The sequence below is a fragment of the Pelophylax lessonae genome (assembly GCF_965119305.1).
Source record: "Pelophylax lessonae genome assembly, chromosome: 4".
In the NCBI taxonomy this organism is placed as follows: domain Eukaryota; kingdom Metazoa; phylum Chordata; class Amphibia; order Anura; family Ranidae; genus Pelophylax; species Pelophylax lessonae.
Window position 1 is genome coordinate 646,155,717 of NC_138771.1, and position 12,164 is coordinate 646,167,880.

Sequence of the window (12,164 nt, forward strand, 5' to 3'; positions counted from 1 at the left end):
GAACTGTCCGCCACAATGTCGCAGTCCCGCTAAAAATCACAGATCGCCGCCATTACTAGTAAAAAAAAATAAAATAAATAAAAATGACATAAATCTTTCTCGCAGTTAGTAGACGCGATAACTTTTGCGCAAAACAATCAAAATACGCTTACTGCAATTTTTTTTACCGAAAATATGTAGCAGAAAACAAATTGGCCTAAAATGTTAAAAAAAATGGATTTTTAAATTTTTTTTGGCAATCTTATATAGCAGAATGTGAAAAATGTTGTTGTTTTTTTTTTTCAGAATTGACGCTTTTTTTTGTTTATAGCGCAAAAAATAAATACCGCAGAGGTGATGGAATACCACCAAAAGAAAGCTCTATTTGTCTGGAAAAAAAAATACACATTCTATTTGAGTACATCATTGCACAACTGCACAATTGTCAGTTAAAGTAATGCAGTGCCGTATCGCACAAAATGGCCTGGTCAAGAAAGGGGGGGGGGTGAAACCTTTTGGAGGTCAAGTGGTAAACAGCCTCTAGAACAAGCATAGGATTCAGTAAGGGTTGACAGTGATAATGCAGAGGACACTGTCAACAATTGTCTTATTACAAGGGATGGGTTCAAAGGGACTGAATGGTCATATCTATATTTGGTCAATGACATCAGTGGGAGACCCTTATTCTTTATTTATACCTAGTCAACTTTCACTGTAGCCATCAGTCATAGGTGAGTAACCATTAGGACCCCGCACACATCATCTTTTTTTTTTCTTTTCTTTTGGCTGGTCAGATAAGCATTATAATTGATGTGGATCTGCATAGTTGGATGATGTGATTGATGGTGGATGTACATTGTAGGACTTTTTTTTTTAATAAAAGACTTTTCAAAAACTGTGGGAGTGTTTTATTTTTACTGTTTACCTTTTTGTGAAAGAATATCGGTACTATATCCTCCTTACTCATTCACATGGGGGGAGGGGAAGCTGGTATTTGGGATCCATTTTATTGTTAAAGGTGGCTTTCAGATTCTAGTAAGCTCACAGACTGGGCCAAGGTTGTGGGGAAGAGGCTCTTGTCCTCATCAACGTAGGGGCAAGGTGCTTTGCCAGGGAGGTACTCACTGGCAAGGTACCCCTCATGTTGAGGGCATGTGGTCTGATATAGTTCAGTAGGGGTGCACATATTTGCCCCCCCCCTTTCTTGGTTAGCCAGGTTATCTGTTCTGCTAAGGGTCTGGTATGGATTTTTGAGGGACCCCATATGCTTTTTTCCTGAGTTTTTTTGTCCCCCCTTAGATCTATGGAATTTGTAAGACCGCACACCAATTTTGTGATGTGTAGGGTTTACTTTAAAATTCATAACGGACCCTTCAGATCAGTCTTGACCATCTTGGTTTTTGGGGTTTGGGTATTATGTGGAGGTGTTTGGGTTACAGTGCGGTGTTTTGGACCAGATATGATATGATGTGTGCGCACACAGAGAAAAATCGTACACTGACGCCAAGTTCAGAGATAATATACTTCTGCTTTATTTCTACAGTGTCAGTGGGTTATATATTGTTGTTAGTGTCATGGGTTAGTACGTCATAAACATAATGTTATCTGCTTGCTTACAGCTTCTTAATTGGTCATGTCCATTATAAGGTAAACTCCCTCCAATTAAGGAATGTTATCTGGTTGGGTGTTTTCTTCTGTGAAGTCGCCATCTTTGTTCCCACATTACTCAGACGAAGAGAGGGGTGATATAGCAGACATTTTGAGTAAGGAAATCAATTGCAGCAGTAATATATATATATATATATATATATATATATATATATATATATATATATATATATATATATATATATATATATATATATATGCATATGGTATGCATCATAAGTGAAATAGGCATTTCACTATAACCAATGATTACATCCATTACAATGGCAAACCAGGCTGGGGCAATTCTCCAAGTGGGGATTATCACCATTCCTGGAATGATTTGGGCACTTTTGAAGCGTGACTGTACTGATTTGTATACAGGGCTCTTTTTGACTGTTATGTGCAATACTGTAACCAAAATTGTTTCAAAATTAGTGTTGTATCATTGACATAGTTCCTCGTTACCTCTGTGGACAATAGAAACCCCCCCCCCATGTTGTGTGAGTTGTCAGAGTGCTAGGCAGAGATTAAGGGGTCCATATTTGAAGCAGAGAATGGGACTTCACAAATATTCACTGATGGGGAACCTAACACCCCTGTGTAAAATGAAGGCACCTTGGTGATTATCCACCAGAGAATGGTTAAGAGCCCATTCACACTAGCGCGACTTGTGAGGCAACTTGTGTTGCCCCAGGTAGCTTGACATAACAAAAGCAATGTTAATCAATCAGTGCCGTCTTAATTGGCACTACTGAAGTTGCTCCGACTTCAGAAAAGGGTCCTGTACTACTTTGAGGCGACCTGTGATCCGACTGTCCCATATACTTCAATGGGAGTTGCCTCCTTATCTTAATTGACACGACTTGTTATCAGACTTTCCAGGAAGAAGAAAGAGATTAGCCAGGCATTCCCCACAGACAAAGTCGCCTGTTAAGAGCCGGTTCACACTACCACAACCAGAAAGTTGCCCCGTGACTTGAAGAGACTTGTTTAGAGACTTGGAAGAGACTTGGAAGAGATTTGGAAGAGACTTGGAAGAGACGTGTGCCCTACTTTGAAGAGACAGGCGACTTTGTCTGTGGGGAATGCCTGGCTAATCTCTTTCTTCTTCCTGGAAAGTCTGATAACAAGTTGTGTCAATTAAGATAAGGAGGCGACTCCCATTGAAGTATATGGGACAGTCGGATCACAGGTCGCCTCAAAGTAGTACAGGACCCTTTTCTGAAGTCGGAGCGACTTCAGTAGTGCCAATTAAGACGGCACTGATTGATTAACATTGCTTTTGTTATGTCAAGCGACCTGGGGCTACACAAGTCGCCTCACAAGTCGTGCTAGTGTGAATGGGCTCTTAAGGTCTCATTCTCTGTATTATAAATAAATGTATCATTTATTTAAAAAAACACACACACACAAATGGTGTACATTTTTCTGATACATGCATATGCCTCCATCTTTGAACCCTTTAATTGTCAGAGCTATTTTTGCATTTTCTTGCACATTTTAGGCTCAAAGTTTAGTTCAAACCCCCCCAAAGTTTTAGTAATACCCCCTGGGTATGGCCTTTAGGCTTTGTTTTGTATTTAACTTTTTCTTTGAAACTGAATAAAATGATTAAGTTTGAAAAAAAAAAAACTAAATGTTATATATTTTCTGAAAGCAGTTTCAATTTTTTTATGTCACACAATATTAACTCAGTGGTATCAAGCACGTTTTAGTAAAAAAAAAGCTGCACTAATGTCAAGTTTATTGAACTCAAACACAATATATTATCCAATTTTTTGGATAAAATATAAAAGAAGAGGTTGCTTTATGTAAATAGATACCCAACATGTCAGGGCTTAAAACTGGATGTGGCCATCAAAATGGGGAAAACACCAAGACCTAAAATTGTTCATGGCCAACACTTTACAAACCCTTACAGGTCACAGTAAATGATGACCAGTAAGATGAAAAGCAATCTGTCCATGTCATGGAACACTAGTTTGGTGCAAATGGAGATGTGACAGCAAAGGGACCTGAAATTACAGAAAAATATGTGCTCAGCTCCAAAATCCTGTTGTGGCATTGGCATGGAGACTATTCATTTTGCAGTCTAAAGCTGCTCATAGAAGTAATACAATTTGGCTAGTTTAGCAAGAACCGGATGAATTTCGATCCATCTATGGGCAGGCTGCTTGTACTGAAAATGATCCATCAATCGACTTCAGTATAACTAGCCTGTTGGGTTTTTTCCCAGCAGTACTCAGACTCCCTGTACTCCATGCCGGCAGAACACAATAGCACTGCTGGAGGGATTCCCCCATCAACATTGATGGTGTTGAAGGGGAGAATCAAGCAACTTTCTTTCTTTCAACCCTTGGTTGAAGGAAAGCAAATTGCCTGATTCCCCCATCAACACCGTCAGTGTTGATGGGGGAATCTCTCCCGCTGTCCTTTCATATTCTGACAGTGGGAGGTTTCCCAGCCGTTAGAATACAATGATCACTGCTTGTGGCTATAGCCACTGGCAGTGATAGAAAGAAATCTGTCAGGCTGGTTGTACTTAAGTCAATCAATAGATCAACTTCAGAACAGCCAGCCTTCCCATAGATGGATCAAAATGAATCTGGTTCCTGCTGAACTGCCCAAATTTCGATCACCCAGCTTTGGATAATAAGGAAGGCTAATTAGTTACATAGTTAGTCAGGTTGAAAAAAAGACCCAAGTCCATCTGGCTCAACCAATAAAAAACAAAAAACAGTAAAGAAAACCCAACCATACAATCCCATATACACAATCCTATACCCACAGTTGATCAAGAGGAAGGCAAAGAAAAAAAAAAACCCAGCAAAGCATGATCCAATTTGCTACAGCAGGGGAAGAAAAAATCCTTCCTGATCCTCCAAGAGGCAATCGGATATTCCCTGGATCAACTTTACCTATAAATATGAGTATCCATTTATATTATGTACACCCAGGAAAGAATCCAGGCCTTTTTTTAACCACTTAAGCCCCGGAGGTTTTGGCTGCTCAAAGACCAGAGCCTATTTTGCGATTTGGCACTGAGTGACTTTAACGGACAATTGCGCGGTCATGTGATGCTGTACCCAAATGAAATTGACGTCCTTTTTTCCCCACAAACAGAGCTTTCTTTTGGTGGTATTTGATTACCTGTGCGATTTTTACTTTTTGCACTAAAAACAAAAAAAGTACGGAAATTTTGAAAAAATAACAATATTTTTCAATTTTTTTTATATGAAATTCCCTAAAAAAAATTTAAAAATCTAAATTTTTTAACATTTTAGGCCAATTTGTTTTCTGCTACATATTTTAGGTAAAAAAATCACAATAAGCGTATTTTGATTGGTTTGTGCAAAAGTTATTGCGTTTACTAACTAAGGGAAACATTTTTGTCATTTTTATTGTTTTTTTTTTTAACGTGTAATGGCGGCGATCTGCGATTTTTTGTGGGACTGCGACATTGTGGGGGACAGACCGGACCCTTGACTGACATTTTTGACACTTTTGGGGGTACCAGTGACATTACTACAGTAATCAATGCTATACATATGCACTGCTACTATAAAAATTACACTGGCAGGGAAGGGTTTAACTTTATTAGAGATGCAGGGGTTAAATGTGTCCCTAGGGGCATGCTTCTAACTGTAAAGGGGTGTGGCTTTTGATGTAACCACAGAGACATACAATCCTACATAGCGGGATCGTATGATCTCTGCAGTTACACCAGTGAGAATGACAGGCGGCTTTGTTTACATTAGCCGCCTGCCTTTCTCCCCCTCCACCGGGAGATCGGGAGTGACGGGCAGACATCGGACCTGCCGGTCACTCGCGCGGGGATGCAGGGCAAAGAGCGGGGGCGGGAGCGCGCCTCCGGGGCGCACGCTTGCCCCCTACAGGCTCCTGGGCTAGCGACGTAGTACTACGTCACTTTGCCCAGGAGGAACTGACTGCCGCAGTAAATATACTGTGGGCGGTCGGCAAGTGGTTAAAGCAATCTAGTGAGCTGGCCAGAACCACCTCTGGAGAGAGTCTATTCCACATTTTCACAGCTCTTACGGTGAAGAAACCTTTCCGTATTTGGAGATGAAATCTGGTTTCCTCTAGATGTAAAGAGTGCCCCCTTGTCCTCTGTGATGACCTTAAAGTGAACATCTCAACACCAAGTTCACTATATGGACCCCTTATGTATTTATACATGTTGATCATATCCCCCCATAATCTCCTCTTCTCAAGAGAGAATACAGTAAATTCAATTCTTGAGATAACATAGGAAGTGTGCACAGGACACAGAAAAGCTCTGGATTTCTGACATTTTTGAACCAGACAAAAAAAAAAAAACACTTTCAATGGTATGTTTAGCAGACCAAAATCTAGCAAATAAAAATAGTTCATTGTCAGGGTTTACATACGCTTTAACCCTTAGTGGATTTTTTAGTTTAAAAAACCCAACACCAAACAAGGCCAGCAAAGTTCTCAGCACCAGAAACTAAAGTAAGGTATTACTGGTTCTAATACTATTTTATGTGTGCTTGTTTGTAACACAAAGGCATCATCTAAGAGCAACGTCACAGTCATTTTCCTTCTGGGGTTCCATGGCATGGACAGATTTAATGTGTTCCTCTTCATCTTGATGCTTATCATTTACTGTGTGACAATATGTGGAAACTCCTTGATCATCAAACTGGTGTCCATCAGCAAGAACCTCCACTCTCCCATGTACTTCTTCCTCACTCAGCTCTCCATAGCGGATATCTTGTTGACCACAGATATTTCCCCATTCATGCTAAATATTGTACTACATCAAGGGGCCTTCATATCTTTGCCTGGATGTATCACTCAGCTTTATTTTTTCATTTTTATCGAGGGATTTGAATGTTTTATTCTGACGATGATGTCCTATGACCGCTACCTAGCCATTTGTTCTCCTCTGTATTATGTCACCATTATGAACCACATGCTTTGCATTAAATTGGTAATTGCTTCTTGGCTCTTGGGCTGTTTGGTTGCACTGATTCTGATACATGGAATAACTCAACTATACTTCTGCAGGCCAAACACGATTGACCATTTTTTTTGTGATTATTACCCTTTGATGGAACTTTCTTGCTCAGATGTGTCTATGCGTCTGATAGAAGCCCTCTTAATGTGCATTCTCGCAATTATCTTACCGTTTGTCGTGATAGTCATTTCATATGTGTATATTGTTTTAACCATAATAAAGATAACCTCCAACTCTGGAAGGAAAAAATCCTTTTCAACTTGTAGCTCCCACTTAACAGTTGTGTCAATATTTTATGGGACTCTAATTGTCACGTACATAATTCCAAAGGAAGGACAGATGAAAATCTTCAGTAAGACATTGTCGCTGCTATACACTGTGCTTACGCCCTTACTAAATCCTTTCATATACAGTTTGAGAAATGAAGACATTAAGAAAGCTTTGAAAAAAGTCACAAAAAACTGAAAAGCTTCCTATATAAAATCTTGTATGAAACATTAAAAACAGTATGATGTATAACGGTCCATAACACTGCCCAAGCACAACATTTGCTACTGACATTCATGTTCTTAATTTATTTCATTTGTATCTACATAACCACTTATAAGCCCCGGAGGATTTGGCTGCTCAAAGACCAGGGGCTATTTTGCGATTTGTCACTGCATGACTTTAACGGAGAATTGCGCGTTCGTGCGGTGCTGTACCCAAATGAAATTGACGTCCTTTTTTTCCCACAAATAGAGCTTTCTTTTGGTGGTATTTGATCACCTGTGCGATTTTTACTTTTTGCGCTATAAACAAAAAAAGAGCGACAATTTTGAAAAAATAACAATATTTTTCACATTTTTATATATGAAATTCCCCCAAAAAAATTTAAAAATCAACATTTTTTAACATTTTAGGCCAATTTGTTTTCTGCTACATATGTTTGGTAAATAAAATCGCAATAAGCGTATTTTGATTGGTTTGCACAAAAGTTATTGCGTTTACCAACTAAGGGAAAGATTTCTGTCATTTTTATTGTTTTTATTTAATGAGTAATGGCGGCGATCTGCAATTTTGTTTTGTGGAACTGCGACATTGCGGCGGACAGATCGGACCCTTGACTGACATTTTTGACACTTTTGGGGGTACCAGTGACATTACTACAGTAATCAGTGCTATACATATGCACTGTTACTGTAAAAATTAAACTGGCAGGGAAGGGGTTAACTTTATTGGAGATGCAGTGGTTAAATGTGTCCCTAGAGGCGTTCTTCTAACTGTAAAGGGGTGTGGCTTTTGATGTAACCACAGAGACATACGATCCTACATAGCAGGATTGTATGATCTCTGCAGTTAAACCAGGGAGAATGACAGGCGGCTTTGTTTACATCAGCCGTTTGCCTTTCTCCCTCTGCAGCGGGAGATTGCGAGTGGCTGGCGTACATCTGAGCCACCGGTCACTCACGCAGGGATGACAGTGAACGAGCGGGGGCGGGAGCGCGCCTCCGGTGGAGCTCGCTCGCCCCCTATTGGCTCGCAGGCGAGTGACGTATATATACGTCACTTTGCCCAGGAGGGGCTGACCGCCGCAGTATATGTACTTGCGGCGGTCGGCAAGTGGTTAAAGATGATAACTACCCCACAAGCATATTTTTTTAATATGTTTTTATTGAAATTTTACAAATGTGAATATACATACAGTGAGGGAAAAAAGTATATGACCCCCTGCTGATTTTGTACGTTTGCCCACTAACAAAGAAATTATCAGTTTATAATTTTAATGGTTTATTTTAACAGTGAGAGGCAAAATAACAATAAAAATATCCATAAAAACTCACTTCAAAAAAGTTTTAAATTGATTTGCATTTTAATGAGTGAAATAAGTATTTGACCCCTTCGCACAACATGACTTAGTACTTGATGTGACGGGAGTCACTTTGGTTGGTTCCCTCTCTCAGCTCCCTAGACCCCTCGTATGTGTAAGTCACCCTGTGTCTATTAGGGACACAGCGTGACCGAGGAAATGATGGACAGCTACTTAATGGACACTGAGAATATAGTTTGGATTACTTCAAATGGGACAGTAATATTTATCAACAATATGCCTTGAGAGGTATATGAAGATTTAATCCCGTTTTACACTGTGGGACCTGTGGCCTCTTGTGGACCGTTGCCACAAAGTCTGTGGCTCTTAAAATGGAGTTCCACCCAAAAGTGGAGCTTCCACTCTTTTTCTTCCTCCCCCCTCCGGTGCCACATTTGGCACCTTTTAGGGGGAGGGGGGAACTGGTACCTGTCTTTGACAGGTACCCTTCCACACTTCCAGGAGGCGGCGCCGTCCCTCGGAAGTTTGGCCCCTCCTCCTTCCCCCACCGCCGGGCCAATTTGAATGCGCAGCGCGCTTCGCGCATGCGCAGTAGGGACCTGACCGTGAAGCTGCAAGGTTTCACTGCTGGGTTCCCTTACCGGCAATGGAAACATCGGCTGCAGTGCCGACATCGCTGGACTCCGGGACAGTGTCCTAATATAATGTGTAGCTGCTGACTTTTCATTTTTGGAGGCGGTGGAGGGGGGGCGGAACTGTGTTTTAAGTGGTCAAGGGCATTGTTGGATGTGGATTCCATGTACTCCGCCTAGGCTGGTTTAAGTGCTAAGTTAATTAGCATGTTAATGATATTCTTGTCAGCTAAAGTAGTTGCTAGAGGGGGATTAGCCATGAGTCAGCCCTACCTCGTTATCTAAACCAGTGTGTGATGTTTTTGGTAAATATTTGGGTCATTGTTCATGTAGTGATTGACATACTTCTCAAGTGCATAAAAAGTTTGCAGCTAAAACGAGTGCTGTCTAGTTTTAGGTTGCAATAGGCAGCTAGAATATCTGATATCAATGTTCAAGATTGGAGGAAGCCGTGAGCAGGTTTGCACACATCTCAGGAGGGATTTTGTCCCACTCCTCTTTGCAGATCCTCTCCAATTCATTAAGGTTTCAAGGCTGACATTTGGTATCTTGAACCTTCAACTCCCTCCACATATTTTCTATGGGATTATGGTCTGGAGACTGGCTAGGCCACTCCTGGACCTTAATGTGCTTCTTATTGAGCCACTCCTTTGTTGCCTTGGCCATGAGTTTTTGGTCATTGTCGAACTGGAATACACATTCACAACCCATTTTTAATGCCCTTGCTGATGGAAGGAGGCTCTCACCCAAGATTTGATAGTACATGGCCCTGTCCATTGTCCCTTTGATGCAGTGAAGTTGTGCTGTCCCCTTTTCAGAAAAACACCCCCCAAAGTATAATGTTTCCACCTTGTTGGGGTCATAGGTAGCATTCCTCCTCCTCCAAACACAGCGAGTCGAGCTGATGCCAAAGAGCTTGATTTTGGTCTCACCTGCCCACAACACTTTCACCCAGTTCTCCTCTGAATCATTGAGATGTTCATTAGAAAATTTCAGACGGGCCTGTACATGTGCCTTCTTGAGCAGGGGGACCAAACTTCAGTCCTTCACGACGTAGTGTGTTACTATTTGTATCCTTGGTGACTATGGTCCCAGCTGCCTTGGGATCATTGACAAGATTCTCCCGTGTAATTCTGGGCTGATTCCTCACCGTTCTCATGATAAATGAAACTCCACAATGTGAGATCTTGCATGGAGCCCCAGGGCGAGGGAGATTGACAGTTATTTTGTGTTTCTTCCATTTGCGAATAATCGCACCAACTGTTGTCACCTTCCCACCAAGCTGCTTGGCGATGGTCTTGTAGCCCATTCCAGCCTTGTGTGGTTCTACAATTTTGTCCCTGACATCCTTGGACAGCTCTCTGGTCTTGGCCAGGGTGGAGAGATTGGAATCTGATTGATTGCTTTTGTGGACAGATGTCTTTTATACAGGTACCAAGCTGAGAATAGGAGCATTTCCTTTAGGAGAGTGCTCCTAATCTCAGCTCTTTACCTGTATAGAAGACACCTGGGAGCCAGAAATCTTGCTGATTGATGGGGGATCAAATACTTATTTCACTCATTAAAATGCAAATCAATTTAGAACTTTTTTCAAATGCATTTTTCTGGATTTTTTGTTGGTATTCTGTCTCTCACTGCTAAAGTAAACCTACCATTAAATAGTGATGTCGCGAACCTAAAATTCGCTGTTCGCGAACCGGGCGAACCGCCATAGACTTCAATAGGCAGGCGAATTTTAAAACACACAGGGACTCTTTCTGGCCACAATAGTGATGGAAAAGTTTTTTCAAGGGGACTAACACCTGGACTGTGGCATGCCGGAGAGGGATCACGCAAAAAAAAGTTCTTAAAAATTATAATTTTTTGATAGAGAGCCAATTATTGGAAAAATTAAAAAAAAATAAAAATAATGTACCTGTGAAGTTTCAGCTCTGTAGCATGTCCAGAACCCCTAAAAAACAGCATTTTTCTTATATTTTCAGGAATATGGCTTCTCTGCGGCTGGCTTTTTCTCTTGCAGGCATTTAGCGGTCATTTTTTTAGGCAGGCATGTCATTTTTTGTATTTAGCGTCTGGGGGGTCTAAAAAGTGTACCTGTCAAGTTTCAGCTCTGTAGCATGTCCAGAACTCCTAAAAAAACAGCATTTTTCTTATATTTTCAGGAATATGGCTTCTCTGCGGCTGGCTTTTTCTCTTGCAGGCATTTAGCGGTCATTTTTTTAGGCAGGCATGTCATTTTTTGTATTTAGCGTCTGGGGGGTCTAAAAAGTGTAACTGTCAAGTTTCAGCTCTGTAGCATGTCCAGAACCCCTAAAAAAACAGCATTTTTCTTATATTTTCAGGAATATGGCTTCTCTGCGGCTGGCTTTTTCTCTTGCAGGCATTTAGCGGGCATTTTTTTAGGCAGGCATGTCATTTTTTTGTATTTAGCGTCTGGGGGGTCTAAAAAGTGTACCTGTCAAGTTTCAGCTCTGTAGCATGTCCAGAACCCCTAAAAAACAGCATTTTTCTTATATTTTCAGGAATACGGCTTCTCTGCGGCTGGCTTTTTCTCTTGCAGGCATTTAGAGGGCATTTTTTTAGGCAGGCATGTCATTTTTTGTATTTAGCGTCTGGGGGGTCTAAAAAGTGTACCTGTCAAGTTTCAGCTCTGTAGCATGTCCAGAACCCCTAAAAAACAGCATTTTTCTTATATTTTCAGGAATACGGCTTCTCTGCGGCTGGCTTTTTCTCTTGCAGGCATTTAGAGGGCATTTTTTTAGGCAGGCATGTCATTTTTTGTATTTAGCGTCTGGGGGGTCTAAAAAGTGTACCTGTCAAGTTTCAGCTCTGTAGCATGTCCAGAACCCCTAAAAAACAGCATTTTTCTTATATTTTCAGGAATACGGCTTCTCTGCGGCTGGCTTTTTCTCTTGCAGGCATTTAGAGGGCATTTTTTTAGGCAGGCATGTCATTTTTTGTATTTAGCGTCTGGGGGGTCTAAAAAGTGTACCTGTCAAGTTTCAGCTCTGTAGCATGTCCAGAACCCCTAAAAAACAGCATTTTTCTTATATTTTCAGGAATACGGCTTCTCTGCGGCTGGCTTTTTCTCTTG